Here is an 18,909-nt window from a genome sequence, read left to right as displayed (position 1 = left end):
GCTAGGTTATCTTTGGGAATTTGGATGCATGTATTTGAAGAATAAATTTTTAGCAGTAGAATATATTCATCCAAGAGGGTGTGACTGTGCATTTTTTACAGGAGCCTACCTTCACCTTCACCTATAGAAATTAAATCTATTTATAAATTTAAACTTTCAACAACAATGTGAGAAGGGGAGGGTGATTTTTAAAGGATGCTCTGGAGATGATTCACATGTTATTTCAAAGTGACAGGTCACTGTTTTTCTCTTTTCCCCACTTTCTTCTCTTTTCTATTTCAGTCTGAAATAAAAAAAATCCAACATCCTACTCCAATAGAAAAATGCCAAGTAAATCACCAAATTGTTTTTTTAGAGACAGTGCCTTTTCTTGGATATAGCATTGATATCATCTGGGAAGCCAATTCAGGCTATTGGTTTCTCCAGAAATGTTCAACCGTAATGGGGGAAATAAGAACATTTCCAGTTTTCTCTGGAGGAGAGATGTATTTGAGTCCTAGGGAAGAGACAGCTTTCTGTTTCTATAGCATCTGAAATGCAACCCAAAGGGAACTGAGCTCAGCGCTCTGGCCTCTGGTTAGAGATTTGAAATGGCATAATACTTGGCTTAGACTTCCGCCCTCAGAGTCCCAGCTTTGTTCTCCTCTCTTTGTGCTCCCCTCTTGGACAACTTGGGTGCTTAGTAGATGGCTCTCCCCCGCTCACAGTTAGTGGGTAAAAATATTTCTTCTCTTTATTTTTCTAAGATGTTGTTAGTCATATTAAGTTTTATTGAAAAAAACTTATTTTCTTTTCCTTAAAATAGTGGAGCATTGAGCAGTTCGTGTAAATAATACATCTACCCAACTTTTTTTTCAATCCTCATCCAAGGGTAGGTTTATTGATTTTGAGAGAGAGAGAGAGAGAGAGAGAGAGAGAGAGAGAGAGAGAGGTGAAAGAGTAACATCCATCAGTTGACTCCTGTACGTGCACTGAGTGGGGGTGGGACCCAAAACCTAAGTATGCGCCCTGACCTGGAATTGAATCAGAAATCTTTTGGTGTGCCAGATGATGCTCCAACCAACTGAGCCACCTGGCCAGGGCAAATCTACCCAACTTTATTATAACAAACCTGGTTGATATCCATGAAATTGAACAGATTTGCTCCGAGGGGCACTTCGTAGGGAGCCTTGGTAATTATAGTCAGAAAACTATAATTATATAGCCCTTTGCCAACAGAATGTCTTTCTTAAGAGCTCAACAAAATAATGCTGGGGAAAATAAAAAGGCATAACCTGAAGTGCAGAATGCGGGCTATACCACAGGACCTAATTACTCAGACTACTATGGGGGCTATTCCAAAATGTTCAATAAAATGAGCCACATTATGGCAGTTTTGGGAGAGGGAGCCTCTTGTTTTGAAGGTGCAAATTCCAGGAAGTACCATATTAAAAGAAGATAGATTCAAAAGCAAAGAGGTTACAGTGACATCAGAGCTGATAAATGAAATGTAAGCACATTCAATGTTAAAGATAATTTTCCCCATAGCTACAATATCTGGTACTGCAGACACATGTGAATTATTTTTCACAGTGAAGATGCTGTGTTTAGGTAACATGTTACCCATCTATGTCCTCGATGTGTTTTAATAGTATTGAAGACTTGCTATTCAGCAGCCTAAGAGTTTGAAAGTGGGTGTATGACCTTATCACTGGATTGAAGAATAGGGGCTTATTTATCATGTTAATGAACAGGGTAGATGATTGCTCTGTTGCTTCCAGCAAGTTCATGCATCTGTCCATCGTCTGCTTATTTGTTCATTCATTCATCTATCCACCTGTCGATGTTTTCATTCAAATTTTTATTGAATGTCTGCTATGTCGCAGGTGCTGTTTTGGGTGCTATAGATTCAGGAATAAAATGGTGCTTACATATTAGTGGAAGTTGGTATGAAGAGAGAATGAAGAAGCAGATAAATAAGTATATATCAGGTAGGAATAAATGATGAGAAAAACAAAGTCTGCTAAAGGGGTAGCCTGATGGAGGAGTGTGTGTGTGTGTGTGTGTGTGTGTGTGTAGTGCGTGCACACATGTGCATTATTTCAACAGAAATCAGGTCAAAATTGGAAGAAAAGGTAAGGTTATCTCGGGAAAGATCATTGGAGGTGGTGCAAAGGCCCTGAGGTAGGAACAGGTTTGAGATGTCCAGGAATAACAGGGAGGCCGACTTTCCTGAAACAGAGTTTTCATGAAGAAAAGCTCTGGATGTGAAGAACGGAGTTATATCTTGAGGCAAGACTTTGCACTCAGGGCCTTACAGGCAATGGACTTTATTCCTGGAGGGATGGGAAGCCAATAGAAGATTTTGGGTTTTTAGTGGCTCAATCTGATTGATGGTTTAAAATACTGGTTCTGACATATTGTGAAGTGCTGGTAATATCCTACCCCTTGATTGCCATGGCAGTGATTATACGACTGTATGTTTGTCAAAACGCATAGAAATGTATACCTGGAAGGGGTAAATTTTACTGTATGTAAATTATAGTTCAATAAGCCTGACTTTAGAAATGCTCTCTATAAGTGCTGTGTAGTTTATCGAGGGGCCAGCCTGAAAGTAGAAAGACTAATTAGGCATCTGCTGGCTAGCTAGTTATAAACCAGGTGAAATACAATGGTGGTTTGATCTAGGTTGGCAGCAGAGATTTTGGCGAAATAGCTGGATGTTGGGTAAAATTTCAAAATAGAACCATTGTGATTTGTGATAAATGGCATGTAAATTCTCCTCTCATTCCCCACGCTTCCAGGTCTCAGCAAATGCGGCCGCATTCCCGAGGCCAGGATCGGGCAGTGCCTTGGCCACTCCCTCTTCCTCATTCCCGTTGCCTAATCCATCCCTCACTTCTGCTGGCGCTTCCAAACCATGGCTTGAATGCTTCCGTTCTTATCCATCCTAACTACAGAGTCCAAATCCCATCATTTCTTGGCCGAACAACTGTGGTGGCCTATTTTCTCTTCTCCCGAATTATATTTCTTCTCCGTTGAAACCCATTCTCCATACAGAGGTCAAAGTAATCATGACGAAACTTTTATTTAACAAATGTTTACTGATTATTACTCATTGCCTGGCTGATTTAGAGCCTAGAGATCTCTCAGGGAAGAAAGCCAAACAAAGCCTTTACAAGAGCCACTTAAGTGAGTTTAGGAATTAAAATATCTAGTTAAACTATTTTAATTCGTGAAAAAGTGAACCAGTGGCTTAAGGACATTCCTTCCAAGAACCATGGATTGAGGAGACTACCCATGCAAGCACAATAATATTTCAACAAAAATGTATGCACAATTGGTAGATGGGACCGAAAATTCAGCTTCATGATGTATTAAGTGGAGCCCATAATGCCCTTCTTATGTTTGGAATTGTTTTACACACGACAGGCATTAAACCAAGTAGTGAAATAAGTCAAACCTAGGATGAGACCTTGGGGGAATTGTTCTATGAAGTATAAAGCCAAGAGTTTCCAAAAGATGAAAGCCGACTCATTTACATGTGGCTTTCACCAAAGAATATTTACCCTTTATCTCACATTTGTGCGTTTTATAAATTACATAATATGTTAGTATTATAAAACATGTATATAAATTATAAGTACAAATAGCCTTGTATTGGGGGTGCATGCTTAGATTTTTCTTATTGACAGTATACACAATCAAAAATGCTAATTTCAATCACTGGTGCTGTATCATTGTAATGCCACTTTCCCAAGTGTTTATTCTCCAAAAGAAAGAAGTCTTTAATCTCTTTGCATTTTACATCGATAACCCATTCGCTGCCTCTACAGAGAGCTGGGGCGATCCAGCTTGCACGATGGGGCTCGGAACCCAGGAGCACCAGCCAGGCTACCTGTCAGCTCCTGCAGGGTCTACATTGTTCTACATGCCAACGGAGTTGAATTCCCTTCATGCAACGCAGCAATTTTCCTCTCAGACACACGCTATAATTAGTGGGTTTCTTAATCACAGAGGCATGAAGTATCGCGTGCTGGGGAGAGGCGGTGGCCAACAAGCAGCTACAGCTGCAGACTGTAGGTTTGCATTCAATTTATTTGAGCTGCAGGTTCACTCCTAATGGATCACAGACACTTTTCAACAAAGAGGAGGCTCAATGGAAGGTGCCCTATTACTTCTTATTTAGAAACAAAAGAAAGGGCTTCATATCCTCAGGTGCACGATGGCTTAATCTGGCCTTAAAATCAGGTGTGAGGGCAAAGTAAGGGTTTGGTTTCCTTGGCGGGAAAAGTGAGTGCATTCTCCTGCTCCCCTCCCCCATCTGCTTGAGTCAGATATGAGACCATTTATCAAGTGTTTTCAGGAGCCCAGCTCATGCTGAGCCCTCCGTGCACCAGAGCCTCTGGGGCTGTGAGGCAGGCCTGCTCTCGGCTGCCTCTGCTCCTGGAGGAAGCTGAGATTCTGAGGGATTTTGTTACTTTAGTGACAGCATCAGGGCAAAGCCACCTGGTGGCTCTAGCGCTCACGTGCTTAGCGGTGACTCTGAGTTGTCGCTGTGTAGTTTTGTGCCAGACTCTATTTGTGCTTGTGCTCTATATACAAGCTGAGGAACAGGGCTAACTTTTAAGGACAAGAGTAGGCCATTTTCAGAGATTGTGGCAAGGAGAAGGAGAAGATGTGATGTGCCTGGCAGTGGGATTGTAGGGACCTTGGGAGTCGGGATGACAGATAAATTCGATCAAATTTCCAACAAGTGCTGGGTGCAGTAAGTCCCCCTCCTCACCTCCCATGAGAGCTTCAATAAGAAACTCCTCTCTGGTTAAGCCCCTGTGACTTGACTCCCTTGGTGGAGATGTGTTTGTCTCGAGCCATGCTTCCACCTGGGCACGGGCAGAAATGCAAAGCTCCAGGCGCTGCCTTGTGCACCTGCTCACACTGTCCTAGGGCAAGGTCTTTGAAGTTCTGGGACTCATTTGCTGGCTTGGGGTACCAGGGAGCTACTGCTCAGGCTGCCTGGGTTTTAGAGGACCCTAAAGGAACCCTTGAGACGGTTTGTTTCTTCCAGAATCAAGATCCAGTCCCCAGGGTGAAGCATGTTCCTGTAACTTGGTCAAGGTTTGCCAAGAGAAACGCCCTGTCTCTCCCTGCATGCATTTCCATTGACCATCTGTGGAATTTATGTGTTTGGGAGGAAGGGTGGAGACGTGCAGTGAGAGGAAACTCATTAGTGGAATCACTCTCAGAGCTGAGCAGTCCCTGACCTTGAGGCACATCAATCTGGAAAATGGTCTCAGCGAGCATCCAGTGCACTGATAAATAGATATGACATTCCGAGCCGAGATATAGCCCATGGAATCTCCTTCCCTGAGTGGGAAACCAGGCCATGCCTCTCCCCTATGCTCTCCAGGCTGCAGGAAAAAGCAATCAGTTCATTTGCGCGTCCCACTTGTTTGCAGCTTCCTCACTCAACCTTGCAATCTCAGCTACTGATGTCCTCCAAGCTAATTTTCAGAGTGTGGGCGAAAGAATTGGTATATAATGGATGAGCATCTTGCTCTTGGCCAGTGTGTTTCTAAATAGGAATATAGTGTCCATCCATTTGGAATGTCAAGAGTTTCATCTCCCAAGAACAGCCCTTTTCACCATCGTGTATAGCGTGAGAGTTCTGAATTAGGATGAGTGCTCTGCAGATATCAGAAAAAGAAACAGGAAAGACACACAATTATATTCACTCCTATAACTTTTGCCTGCCTTGAAGAAACCTAGCTCTTCACTCCTAAGATTGGATTTTGATATAGTAGCATTTGTAGGTTAACCAACACTGTTCCCCTGCCCCCCCCCCAACTTTCATTTTCTATAGAAGTCTATCATTTTGTGTCAAGAACTCTAAAAATTCTGTTTTATTCAGTTTGCAAGATTCTATCCTGTTCACAAGCTAACAACTTAGTCTACCACATGTTCTTGGATGCTGACAGAAGACGTGAGACTCCTGGGTCAGAGACCAAGGAATTGATTCCTAACATGAGCCACGTTCACCTCAGTCTCCTTGCCACGAGTTCCATGGGCATGACGGGAAGGAGGACAGGTGGATGCTGCTCATTTGGGGATTTGCATTTCAGCTGAGGAACCAATCCTGTGCTTGGGAAACCCCGATCTTTTAAAGGGGGCTGCTAGCAAATCTAGCCCACCTTTGCCTGGAGGGAGAGATTATGTTGAGTATACTGGTCAGGAAACACATCAGCCCTCTGCCCCGGGAGCGACGGTCTCTGTCTTCAAAGACCTCTTGCTATACAAGCATCCTTGGGAAGGTAGTCTGGAACAAAAGCTGGGCAGAAACTCAGGAAACTCAGCAGATGCAGGAAAGAATTTGGTGAGACTGGCTTACTCATATTACTCAATACATACCTCCATTTTGAATGGGAAATGCTGACAGTTATTTCTGAATAAAAACAAATGTAAAAACATCTTCAGTTGGTTCAAATATTAAAACAAACAACAAAGAGTAGCATGAAATGTTGCTTAAAGATATGATCTGGAATAATATCCTGTCATTATCTTTAGCATTCCTTCCATTAAAACGCAAATTAAAATATGATTTACTTCAAGTAAATGTCCTATTTGCTTTTAATTACAGTATACTCTGTTAGTCACTGTATTTGTATTGGAAACAAGTCTATGAAAAGATTATTTGTCTTATACATTGTTAAACAAGGCCAGGCCCCCAACTCACAATTCCCTCTAATTTTAGAGGAAGTAGAAGAAAATAAAAGAATGAATACAGGGTATTTTAATCTTCTAAAAAGTGGAGGTTTATCTAAAATATGGCGACTCGAATTGCTCTCTCATTTTTGTGAACTACTGTTTCATTTTTACAAAAGAAAAAGAAGCATTTCATGAAAAGATTACTAAAAGGCCCCGCTTCACGATCTTCCCACGTAAGATTTATCTCACGCCTCTTTCTGTATTGGATGTTGTAATTATACGGGCTTTCAGACTGATCAGTGTAGCGTGAAGGGAGCACCAGGTCTCCCAAATATCTCTAGAACTTCTTTCATGGAACTGTGATTCTCTTGTTTTCTTTTAAAAATGTCTTTCTTTGCATGGCTGTAAATTAATTTCAGTAACAGTGCTTATTGGTCGGTCCATCGCATATATCGTCATAGTCACCTTTGCAAAAATTTAAGTTTTCAAAAATGTATGCAACTTAACAAACCTTAAGCTTATGTTGCTAGCATTCTGTATCTTTTGGAAGGATTAGTGGATTGCTGCATAGGATCCTTTGAAGCATGGACCAAAGAGGGTTTTTTTCTGTCCTGAATATCATCCACAAATAGTTTTCCAGCAGCTTTTTTTTTCTCTTTGATATTTTATTTTTCTCTATGGGGATTTCAGAGAAAAAAGGTCTTTGGAAAGTACATTGTGGTTTTCTTTTCAATATATATTTGAAAAGATGTTTGGTGCTGATACAATAGCTAAATCCACCTGGCAGTATTTGTTCAGGCTAAATCTACTCTGAATCAAAATGCTATGTGGCTCCAGGACCCCTGGAGGGGCCCACCGCCAGCAAGATGTCAGGCAAGATCCCCAGTACTGGGCTCCTGGGCTCCAAAATGTATCATTTAGGCAGCTGCAAACCTGCCCTGGTTCCGCTTTCTATATAGTTTTTATTCACTGAACAATGCAATTGAGAATTCTGGATGAGCCAAAGCACCAACCCTATCAACTCAAGACTGAGTGATTATTAACATGATTATCACTGTCATTAGGCTCCTATTGTAGAGAAAGTAATTGTCACACATTTCTACTATTTTCCACCAACCTGATTACTTTCTGGAGAATCTCTCTCTCTCTCTCTCTCTCTCTCTCTCTCTCTCTCTCTCCCTCCCTCCCTCCCTCCCTCCCTCCCTCCCTCCCAGAGGAGTGAAGATTTCAGGTTCACTTGCTTCAGGACTTATAAAGAGCAATTACTTTGAGGTTTTGTAAAGGTATCACTTCTTGGTTCCTTTCCTCCTATACTTATTGGGCAGAGGACTCTAAAATGGCAGTAGCAAAGGTCCCAGGGGACTAGACAAGCTGTCCCCCCTGGCAGTGGTCAGGCCATCTTGCCTAGACTAAGGCGATGAGTTACGTTCATGTCTGCTCATTTTGTCTGCTTGTCTGGGAGACGGCCTTCCAGGGAGAAACAATCCTCCCCACCAGGACTGGAGCCTCTGTAGTTGATGGTGGCTGATGGGACCATGGCCTCAGCTTCATGGCCCAGAAGCTGGATGGGAAAACAACATCAAAAAAGACAGTCCTGTCCCTGTGAGTCATTTTCCTGATTGATCTAATTTACCTTGAAGGTTAATGTATTCTAAACGAATTCTGAAATTAATAACCACTTAAAGATATATGAAAGACATTTAGCTTTCTGTGGACACTGTGTCATAACCTCGTTTATTGCCTCTTCAATGACTTTGAGAGTTATGGGATGAGATTTAAGGGGAAATTTGATTGTTGGATATGGAGAGTGACAGGTGCAATGCATAAAGGGCTTTGGAACTTCTTGTTAATAATAAAAACGGGCGTGTAATTTGATTTTCAGTAATAGGATCTTAAGAAGCAAATATTTATTTTCAAGGTGGAAATCATTTTTGTCTATTGAGTGAGGTAATTGAATATGCTGTTTTGCTAAAAGGGAAAGATTGCTTTTAGGATAAAAAGTGACACATGGGTTTTCATTTCACCTCATTTAATTTATTTAACCAGTTGCCGAACAATCCCTGCACGTGGGCATCTTAAGTAGAGGTTCACAAAGTGTTTTCTCTCCTTGTTTTCAATCAATTGAAATGAATTCACTAGTATTATGTGGTAGAACACTTCAGGCATGCTTAGAAGTGAGGTCTCCAACCCAACGAATGGCAAGATCATCCCAACAAACCTCTTTTTCCTTTCCTTCTACTATGTTTACCTCAGCTTTTATTTACCTTCTTTTTTATTGTTATTCTCCTTTTTCATTTTATCTAGTTCTGCTTCCACTTCCCAAGTTCAACGTGAACACTGACATGTAGTAAATGAGATTGCACTACTATTCATAAGTTTAGCATGTACTCAGAAAAGTGAACATGGAATTGAATATGAGATTGAGGTTTTAAATTGTAATGGACTATATTTTAGTAGCCAAAGTGACCAAGAGTTTTTGAATCTTTGAAAAAGTGTTAAGAGACTCAGAAGGATGGTTTCAGTGATTCAGAGGAAAAGAGCGATTGTGGGAGAAAATAGTTTCCTGTTTATAGCCCCTTTAAAGAGTTGATTCCACCATAAATCGTAAAATGCTGTACATATGTAAAGACTGTTTACCTCTCCACCGTGGGGTGTCATTAATTGGCTGTCAATATGTGCCAGGAAGTCTGCCAAGTGTCTCTTTGATCCAGTACACTGTGGGGAAGCACGGGACTTGGTTGGAAGGTCTGTAAGGAGGAATCTCTGAAAGGTCAGAGGCCTCTGGGGGACCTCACTGAAGGTGGCAGTCCTTGCCTTGACTTTTCCAAACAAGTCTGACCCCCCCTCCCCGGGTGTTTTACTAGAATCTTTATGTTTAGACTTCAAAACGTCCTTGTTTGAAAGACACCACAGACGCAGGTGCTTTCTCAAGGATGCTTACCCTGCTGATTGTATCTAGAGGTTAATTTTAGTTCAACTTGTTGTGACAATAAAAGCCTAAGGAGGCAGGCAAACAGGGCTTTTAGATCCTAAAGCAAAACAGCCCCTTAGCCTCTCTTTCACAGAAACATGTGTCAGAGTAATCTATTCATCCCTCACTCAGGGTCTGCCAGTCAGCCCTCACAATACACAAGATAACATATATGCAAAGTATACTTGAATTATGAAGCATAATAATAAAATGGACAACCTTGACCTTGCCATCCCACTTAAGAAGTATAGTACAGCCTGTATCATGAAACTCCTTGTAGGTTTCTCTTTTGTTCTCTTTTCCTTTGCCTACTTTATTTGCCATCCGGATTTTGGGGGCTTGTTATTCTTTTGATTTTAAAAAAGCAGTTTTACTAGCTTAGGTGGCTGAGGACAAGGGACTCCAGTTGATAAATCTGTTCCAGGACGGAAAGGCTCTCTTACTCGTCTATCAGCTTCATTCCACCTGGAACATAAGTTGTTATCTGCCTTGTTCACTGTCCCCACCATCTAGCTTGTTGCCTGGCCCAGGCTTGGTACACTGAGCGATATACTGGTATGATGAGTATCCAAATGTGAGATGCTGATGGTTATGGGACCATGACCATGACTGCCTTCATGGAGCATATTCTATGGTCTGTCTGTCTTTTTCTCTTTTTTCTAATCCTCACAAATAGCCCGTAAGGTAGTTTATATTGATACTGTTTTACATCTAAAGACACCAAATCAAAGAGAACTGTAGTCATTTACTGAAGCTGCTCACAGCTAGTAAATGGCTGGACCGGAATTGAAGCCAGCTCTCTCAGGCAACAGGCTTACACCACCCTAATTTCACCGCCCACGTCTCAGTGTCTCACAGGGTCAGGGCAAGGGCTGTGACATCAGTGATGTCCAGAGACATGTGGCTCCTGGCACCGCCTTCCTGGTGCATCCAGGGCTCTCTTGCTGTCTTTGCATGGACAGGACTTGGATCTTTAATTGGTAACTTCTAAAAAATGATTTAAAGAAAAAGTTGCTTCCTGAGCTTGAAACTGCTCATTTATTTGCAGCCTTTGTTGCATCAACATCGAATGTACAATGGGTGTTGTGTTAAGAAAATGATTCATCTCTCAGTGATTGGTTCTCTCATGAGTCAGAGATGGTGGAACTGAGCGGAGCTGAGAGGGACTTATGGAGAGGTATCAGGAAAGACTAGAAATAAGATGTCTCCATGCTTGTGCCCATTTTATGTGCCTTCTTGCCACATGGCGTCCAGATCAATTTCACAATCAAATCAATTACCTGATGTGGGCACCGTGCCCAGCCCACTGCTTAGAAAGGCAGGTTTAACCCTCAACAAGAATAATTGACCATTGATAAGATCCTTAGAATTTTACTTGTTGCCCAAAAAGTGTTCTTTAAAAAGGCCACGAGGTTTCATATCTCTTCTTTCACAATGAATTACGAGATTGATTCTTTTTAGCTTGAGCCTTTTTAATTGGAAATTACTATTGGAGGAGTTTTAACATTTCTAGGGAATTCTAATATCTTGATTCACCTCCTTGAGTTTTTGCTGATTATATATATACTAGGGGCCCGGTGCACGAAATTTGTGCACTGGGTGTGTGTGGGGGGGAGTGTCCCTCAGCCCAGCCTGCCCCCTCTCACATACTGGGAGCCCTCAGGCGTTGACCCCCCATCACCCTCCAATCACAGGATCGGCCCCTTGCCCAGGCCTGACGCCTCTGGCCTAGGCGTCCGGCCCGGGCAGCGGGGACCTGCAGTGGCAGTGGGGGGCGCCGTGATCGCACGGGCTCCGCCCCTGCCCCTGCAGGATGCCTCTGGCTGAGGCGTCCGGCCCGGGCAGCGGGGACCCACAGCTGCAGTGGCCCCGCGATCGTGGGCTTCGCTTTAGGCCCAGGCAAGGGGCCCCTAGCTCCTGGGACTGCCAGCTTCGACCGTGCCCAGCTCCCATCGCTGGCTCCACCCCTACTTTCTGCTATCACTGGCCAGGGCGGAAAAGGCACCTGATTCTCCGATCATGGCTGGGGGGCAGGGCAAAGGCGGCCCCAGGGCCGCCTTTGCCCTGCCCCCCAGCTCTTAGCTCCCCCCTGGGTTTCCGATCACTGTCAGTGGCAGGGGGCTTCTTCCTGCTTTCCCTTTCGCCTCCCTGCATTGTGCCTACATATGCAAATTAACCGCCATCTTGTTGACAGTTAACTGCCAATCTTAGTTGGCAGTTAACTGCCAATCTTGGCAGTTAATTTGCATATAGCCCTGATTAGCCAATGAAAAGGGTATCGTCGTACGCCAATTACCATTTTTCTCTTTTATTAGTGTTGATATATATATATATATATATATGTGTGTGTGTGTGTGTGTGTTTATACATATATACTTATATATTATATTTGTATGAATTGTGGGAATTTTATTTTGCTGCTTGTTTTTATTACAGTTACTAGAAGCCTGGTGCACAAATTTCATGCATGGGGGGGGGGGCAGTCCCTAAGCCCGGCCTGCACCATCTCCAATCCAGGACCCCTCAAGGGATGTTTGATTGCCTCTCATAATCTGGGACCGCTGGCTCCTAACCGTTTGCCTGCCTGCCTGATCGCCCCTAACCACCTCTGCCTGCCTGCCTGATCACTCCCAACTGCTCCCCTACCAGCCTGATCGCTCCTAACTGCTCTCTTGCTGGCCTGACCACCCCTAATTGCCTCTGCTTCACCCTGCACCCAGGACCCAGGATTCTCTCCCTCTGGCCAGCCGCAGGCACCCAGGACCTGGGCCGGCTTCACCCAGGGTGGCCACAGCCACAGGGGACCGTGGGTGGGTAGCTTCGCATGGGCCTCAGCTACAGGCAGCTGGGACCATGTGGTGGGTGGCTTGTCCCTCTCCTGGGCCACAGCCCCAGGTGCTGGCACCTGAGACTGTGGGGCGGGTGGCTTATCCCTCTCCTGGGTTGCAGGTGCAGACGTAACTGCTGGTGCCCGGGACCATGGGGCAGGCGGCTTGTTCCTCTCCCGGGCCACAGTCTGGCTGGTCCCCAATCCTCTCTCCCCAGTGTTAATGTCTGAGCCATTATGGCATGACAGCATGAGGGTGTGACAGCCATTTGCATATTAGCTCTTTATTATATAGGATTGGTTGATTAAAGGTTCAGTTGGGGTGAATTATTTAAGGGAAAAGCAGTCTTATCCCATGGAAACTGGATACATTCCTTTTAAGGAGATGTTTTGGGGTTTCAGTGCCCACATTTATTAGCCATGTGACAAAACTTCACAACACTCAGCCTCAGTTTGCTCAACAATGAAACGAAATAATTATTCCTCATAGAGGGTTTCTATGACCAAATTCACCAGGGTTAGCACATGGCGTGGCACAGGGTTTGGCCAATAGTGAGCGCTCATCTGCTGACAGCTGCCTGTCTTGGTTTGGACTGTGAGCCTAGGCTACTTCCTGAGCATCAGTCCACCTTGGGGACATGGGCTCTAGTTCATCAGGGAAGTTCCCCTTCACATTCTGAATGGGTTACTAAGAGGATGGTACGGAAGAGACTGGAAAATAATCCTGTGGTACAAATTCTCTGGCCACCGGCCTGCAAATAGCCGGGGCCGACCACCCAAACTGTGAGTGGACTTGGGAACAGTTTCTCTGGTCCCGTTAAGTCTTGAGGTAACTATAGTCCCTCTGACAATTTGACAACCACCTTGTGGGAGACCCAAAACCAGAACCCCCAGCTAAGCTGCTTGTGGGTTCCGAATTCTCAAGAACTGTGGGGAGTGATGGGTGCTTATTACGTAAGCAGCTGAGTTTGGGGGTAATTTGTTACGTAACACTAGATCAGTGATGGCGAACCTATGACACGCGTGTCAGAGGTGACATGCGAACTCATTTTTTGGGTTGATTTTTCTTTGATAAATGGCATTTAAATATATAAAATAAATATCAAAAATATACATCTGTGTTTTACTATGGTTGCAAATATCAAAAAATTTCTATATGTGACATGGGACCAGAGTTAAGTTAGGGTTTTTCAAAATGCTGACATGCCGAGCTCAAATGGTTCGCCATCACTGCTCTAGATAACTTTCTACCCGTTACAAACTGCACCCCTGCCTTTGCCCTCAATGTTCCTTCACTGCCTTCTCTGCCTCTCATTTTATAGCACCGACACCTTCTACCATTTATTCACTAATAGTGTTTATTGTCTACATTTTTCCTTCTAAAATGTAAGTTTTACAAAGGTAGAGGTTTCGATCTGTGTTGTTACTTGCCGTATCCTTAGTGTCTGGTAAATAGGAACTCAATAAACATCTGTTGAAAGAATCAATAAATGAACTTGAGAGAGTACAATGGTATTGCTCTATTATAGTTTAAAGGGAACTTTTAGGTTCAGCTTTTTTGTTTAGTTTTATCTGGGTCTCAGCTCAGGTCTACTGTAAAGTTGGGACATTTCAGAAGATTGGGTTCAGAGAGCTGAGAGGTAAAATTCCTGCCATTTGAAGAATTTTTTTTTAACATCATTAAAAATCTGACTCTTTTTCTAGCTGATTATAAACTTTAGTAAATTTGCCTGCTGGGAAAAGATAGGAGAAATAAACGGCCTGCTGCTCAGATGACTTTTACCTGAATTTAATTGCAGCCATGCGTAGCTGCAGTATGAAGTTGCTTTAAGATTCCCTCGATAAGAAGCGATGAAGAAAAAAGGGTAGCGATCACAATGGGGCTTGGAGGGGGCCCAGAAAACCTTGGCCTGCCTTTGGATTTTGTCTTTATTGGTTTCAGGCGGTTGTCCTCTCTGCATGTCCGATGAGAGGCTGAAATTTCCATCCCTCTTGGACACACGGAGTGTGCTCCAGTTGTCCTGTCTGCCTTACCACGAGAAATGTGCAATTCCTGTGGTTAAATATGCAGTGAAGACTTAAAGCACAAGGCATTTTGCAATTAGGATGAAGCTGCAACCTTGGTGTCAGATTTAAATGTCAACCCCTCCAATCAGGATCACAAGTGAGATTTTCCTCTTTCCGTTGGAGTCTGGCACACCTTCTGTGACATGGCACTAACCAGCATCAGTGGAAACCGGAACTCAGTGTCCTGACAGCGCTTCCTTTCAGGCCTATAATGGGTTCACCCAGGGTCGTTGGGGAATAACCTGTAGCCGCCAGTGCATGTGTGACGCAGTGCAGATGGTATTATTTTAGCTTCTCTCCTCGCTGGGCCCACTGCATGGTAAATCCGATGTCCAAGGTGAACTCTTTGAGCTCCCCCAGGTGCCTGGGGTGCAGTAGGGTTATGTGAATACATGCTCCTTCGTCTCCGTCTCTGCAGAGGATCCAAGGTGGCTGTATATTTTTTCAATCACGGTCTGTGTACCTAATCATATGGACATTGTTCAGCAAGAAAAAGGTCTCTTCCTCTCTCCCCCATTAGCACCATTCTTTCAGTCTGAAGAAATATAAATATTGGAGCATGCTCATGAAAATGCCAGCCAACGCTGATCTATTCACGCTCAAAAAGTGTGATTAAGGACGCTGTTAATGAACTCTGTTTGCCAGAATAACTGTAAATGCGGCCTCATATTTTAGAGCTATTTGAACTGCCAGGAAAAGGTTAGTAGACGGGCCTGAGAGAGTTAGAGGGCAGACATCATTAGGTTAATGAAATTCTATCAATATAACAAAAACAGAGTTGAGCCTTCAGTTTTGCAGAGGATCCTAACAGAGAGACTGCAGTAGTTACATAGCAGCCAGGAGCCATGAGAGCCCAGTGTTCTAACCCACCGCCCTCCCGTCTCCTGGGCACTTGCCGTCATTACCATCACTGGGCCATGCAGCAGATGTTACCAGAGCACATTCTAGGTTCTGGAGACCCAGCAATGAGGAACACATTAAAGGCCCCTCCTCACAGGGCACTCACCTGCTGGTGTGGGGACAGACTATAAAACAATAAACAGGATGATTGCAGGTGGTGATAAATGCTATGAAGGAAAAGAGGCAGGTGCTGAGATAAAGAGAGTGTGGGAGGTGTGGGAATAAACTTTAGATTGGGTGGTTGAATGCCCACTCTCTGAGGAGGTGACATTTAAGCTGAGACCCAAAGGATGAGCTGAATGAAGGGCGTGGCCGGGATGGAGTGAGAAAGGGCCTGGGCTGTGGACAGGATCCAGGTTTGAGGAAGAGAAAGATCAGGCCGGAGACTGGAGCCTGTTGACAAGGGTGGGTGTTGAAAGATGAAGGCGGCTGGTTAGCAGGAGTCTGGGCAGAGAGACGATGGTGAAGAATTTGGATTTTGTTCTAGGGAAATGGGAATCCCTTCCAGGGGAACAACAAGACTTGGTTTCTATTATTTAAGTTGACTTTGGTGCTAGTGTTTGGGGGATGGATGTAGAGGGTCAAGAGGCAAAGTGGGAGGACCATCTAAGAAGCTAATGCATTATCCTATCTAATAAAAGAGAAACATGGTAATTGGCGTACGACCGATACCCTTTTCATTGGCTAATCAGCGAGATATGCAAATTAACTGTCAGCCAAGATGGTGGCTGGCAGCCAGGCAGCTTGAAACTAACATGAGGCTTGGTTGCCTCAGTGACGGAGGAAACCAACGTTCCCCGCCTGCCTTGCTGGCCTCTGAGCTGGCAGTTTAAGAAACTCTGTAACAAATACGCCCAACTTCAGCCAGCAGATTTGCAACATTGTAAGCAAAGGCCAGAAACCTACTTTCAGCCTAGGCCTAAGAGCTGGAGCCAAGCCTCAAGCTAAAGCTGGCCCAGAATTAAAAAAAAAAAAAAAAAAAAAAAAAAAAAGGAAAAAAGGAGCGTTTGGGAGTTCAGTCACCCCCAGCCTGAAAACAGCCCTCAGCCCCTCACCCAGACTGGCCAGGCACCCCAGTGGGGACCCCCACCCTGATCCAGAACACCCTTCAGGGCAAACCAGCCGGCCCCACCTGTGCACCAGGCCTCTACCCTATATAGTAAAAGGGTAATATGCCTCCCAGCACTGGGATCAGCGGAGCCGTGAGGCCTCCCGGCACTGGAATCAGCGTGACAGGGGGCAGCACCCAAACCCCCTGATCGCCCTGCGGCTCTGTGTGTGACAGGGGGCAGGGCCACAACCTCCCTATCCACCCTGCTCTGTGCCTGATAGTGGGGAGCTCCCCCCCCCCCACGGGCCCTGCTCTGTGTGTGACGGGGTAGAGCCATAACCTCCCCCTCGACCCTGCCCTGAGTGTGACAGTGGCCGCGCCCCAACCCCCTGATCCGCCCTGCTCTGTGGGTGATAGAGGGCAGCACCCCAACCCCCTGATGGGCCCTGCTCTGTGCGTGACAGGGTACAGAGCCCCAACCCCCCTGATTGGCCCTGCTCTGTGTGTGACAGGGGTTGCTCCACAACCTCCCCATCGACCCTGCCTTGAGTGTGACAGGGGGCGGCGCCCCAACTCCCCAATCAGCCCTGCTCTGAGCCCGACCAGGGGCTGCACCTAGGGATTGGGCCTGCCCTCTACCACCCGGGAGCAGGCCTAAGCCAGCAGGTCGTTATCTCCTGAGGGGTCCCAGACTGCTAGAGGGCACAGGCCAGGCTGAGGGACCCTCCCTCCCCCCCCGAGTGCACAAATTTTTGTGCACCGGGCCCCTAGTCACAATAATAAAAGACTCAGTCCCCCGCTCCCGCCCCCCATATGGGAATGGCTGCCTGCAGGCTGAGTGTGGTTATAGCAGATTCACCTCATCGTGGCCTGAGGCCCTTCACGGTAGGACCCCTACCTGCTTGTCCAGACTTGTTTTCTGCTACTTCTTATCATTAGTCAATGAAGGCCACGCAGCACTCCCTGGGCCCCCACGTGCGTTTTTATCCCTCACCTTTGCTCAGGTTATTGGTCCTGCCTGAAATAGTCCGCCTATCCATTACCTAGGTCATTCCCACCATTCCAGTTGGAGTTGGGCACTGCTTCCCCCATTAAACCCCAAGCAACCAGGCAAACCTCTCACCTCAGATCTGAATCTGGATCAACAATCAAATTGCAAACCCTTTTCAACCAAAGCCCTGGGGTGCTCGCTCAGATTGTCCATTTCTGCGGCTCACTCATCATCTGTCCAGCCAGGTATGGGGCGGGGATTAGGGATTCATCAGTGAGGTACCCCAGGTGATTCAGACAGCCACTCAGCTCCAGAATACATGATGTCATGCTTCTTGTCTGCTGTCTGCAGCACTGGCTGTCACTGATGTCTGCCTGGGACACGTGGCTTCTTAGTGTTTCTATCTCTGGGTTTGTATCTCTGCTCTGTGTGATGTCAGGCAAGTCAGTGTCTCTGAGTAGGGCTAATGCCCTCCTCCTATGGTTAAGATGAAATGAAATGGTGCATGTGAAGTAACTGTCACTGAGTATGTCATAGCAACAACAACAACACTAAATAATAAGTACATACTATGTGTGGGCCGGCAATATTCTAGGCAACATGTTAATTGCTTTTATGGAGGAAATATTTAGCTCTCTCCATGACCCTACGAGGCCAACTCTATTGCTAGCTATATCCATTTTGCTGAGAAGGAAACTGAGGCACAGTGAAGTCAAGTAACTGGCCCAATGCACATAGCCAGTCAATAAACTGTGCATCACAATAACTAACAGCCCGTGTGCTCAGCTTCCTACGTTAGCCTGCCTTCTACGGCAACGGAAGCTTGCTGAGAGATTTGTTTACTTGTTTACTTGCAGCTTTTAATTAAGGTGGAGGAGCTATTATGTTATGTACCCAGCACACGGCAACTCTAGTTGTATCTCTTATGAATCCCTTTCCTCTTCTTTCCCCTTCTTATCCTATCCATGAGGTTCCATCTTCCAAAGCCTTTCTTTTCCAAAGCAACTTACATGGTCATCGTCCTCATGAAATGGAGTCAGCAGTACTCATTAAAAAAGAGGGTCTGAATGTACCTGAGGCACAATCCAGAGCCTGAGATGGGAAAGGCCCTCAATAAATCATTCCCAAGTGAGGGAGGGAAATTATCCTCTTTACCTCTCTTTACCCTGTTCTTCTTTAGGGTTGTTTCATCTCTGACCTTGGTACCATTGTCTGTGTAATCAATAGAAATTAACTGGACCTTGCATTGAATTTAACACACACACACACACACACACACACACACACACACACACACACACGAACATGTTATCTGTCCCCAAGTCTTTCATTTGCTCAACTCAAGCATCCAAATACCAGCATGTGTTTTGGGAAGTGACAGGCCTGTAGGGCAGTAGATTTTTATGAAGGCACGAAGA

The 18,909-nt window shown here is 45.0% G+C and overlaps 1 long non-coding RNA gene across 1 annotated transcript in view; it reads left to right on the top strand.

Moving 5' to 3' along the window:
* LOC132240224 (uncharacterized) overlaps window positions 1-6,339 on the top strand; it is a 34,009-nt gene extending 27,670 nt beyond the window's left edge. The window contains exons 2-3 of the long non-coding RNA XR_009454229.1: window positions 3,820-4,062; window positions 5,891-6,339. This is a non-coding gene — a long non-coding RNA (uncharacterized LOC132240224). The remainder of the gene's footprint in view (window positions 1-3,819; window positions 4,063-5,890) is intronic.
* The last annotated feature ends 12,570 nt before the right edge of the window (window positions 6,340-18,909 follow it).

Source organism: Myotis daubentonii, chromosome 8 (assembly GCF_963259705.1).
Source record: "Myotis daubentonii chromosome 8, mMyoDau2.1, whole genome shotgun sequence".
NCBI lineage: Eukaryota > Metazoa > Chordata > Mammalia > Chiroptera > Vespertilionidae > Myotis > Myotis daubentonii.
The sequence above is the reverse complement of the archived record's forward strand: the minus strand, read 5'-3'. Positions and strand labels throughout refer to the sequence as shown.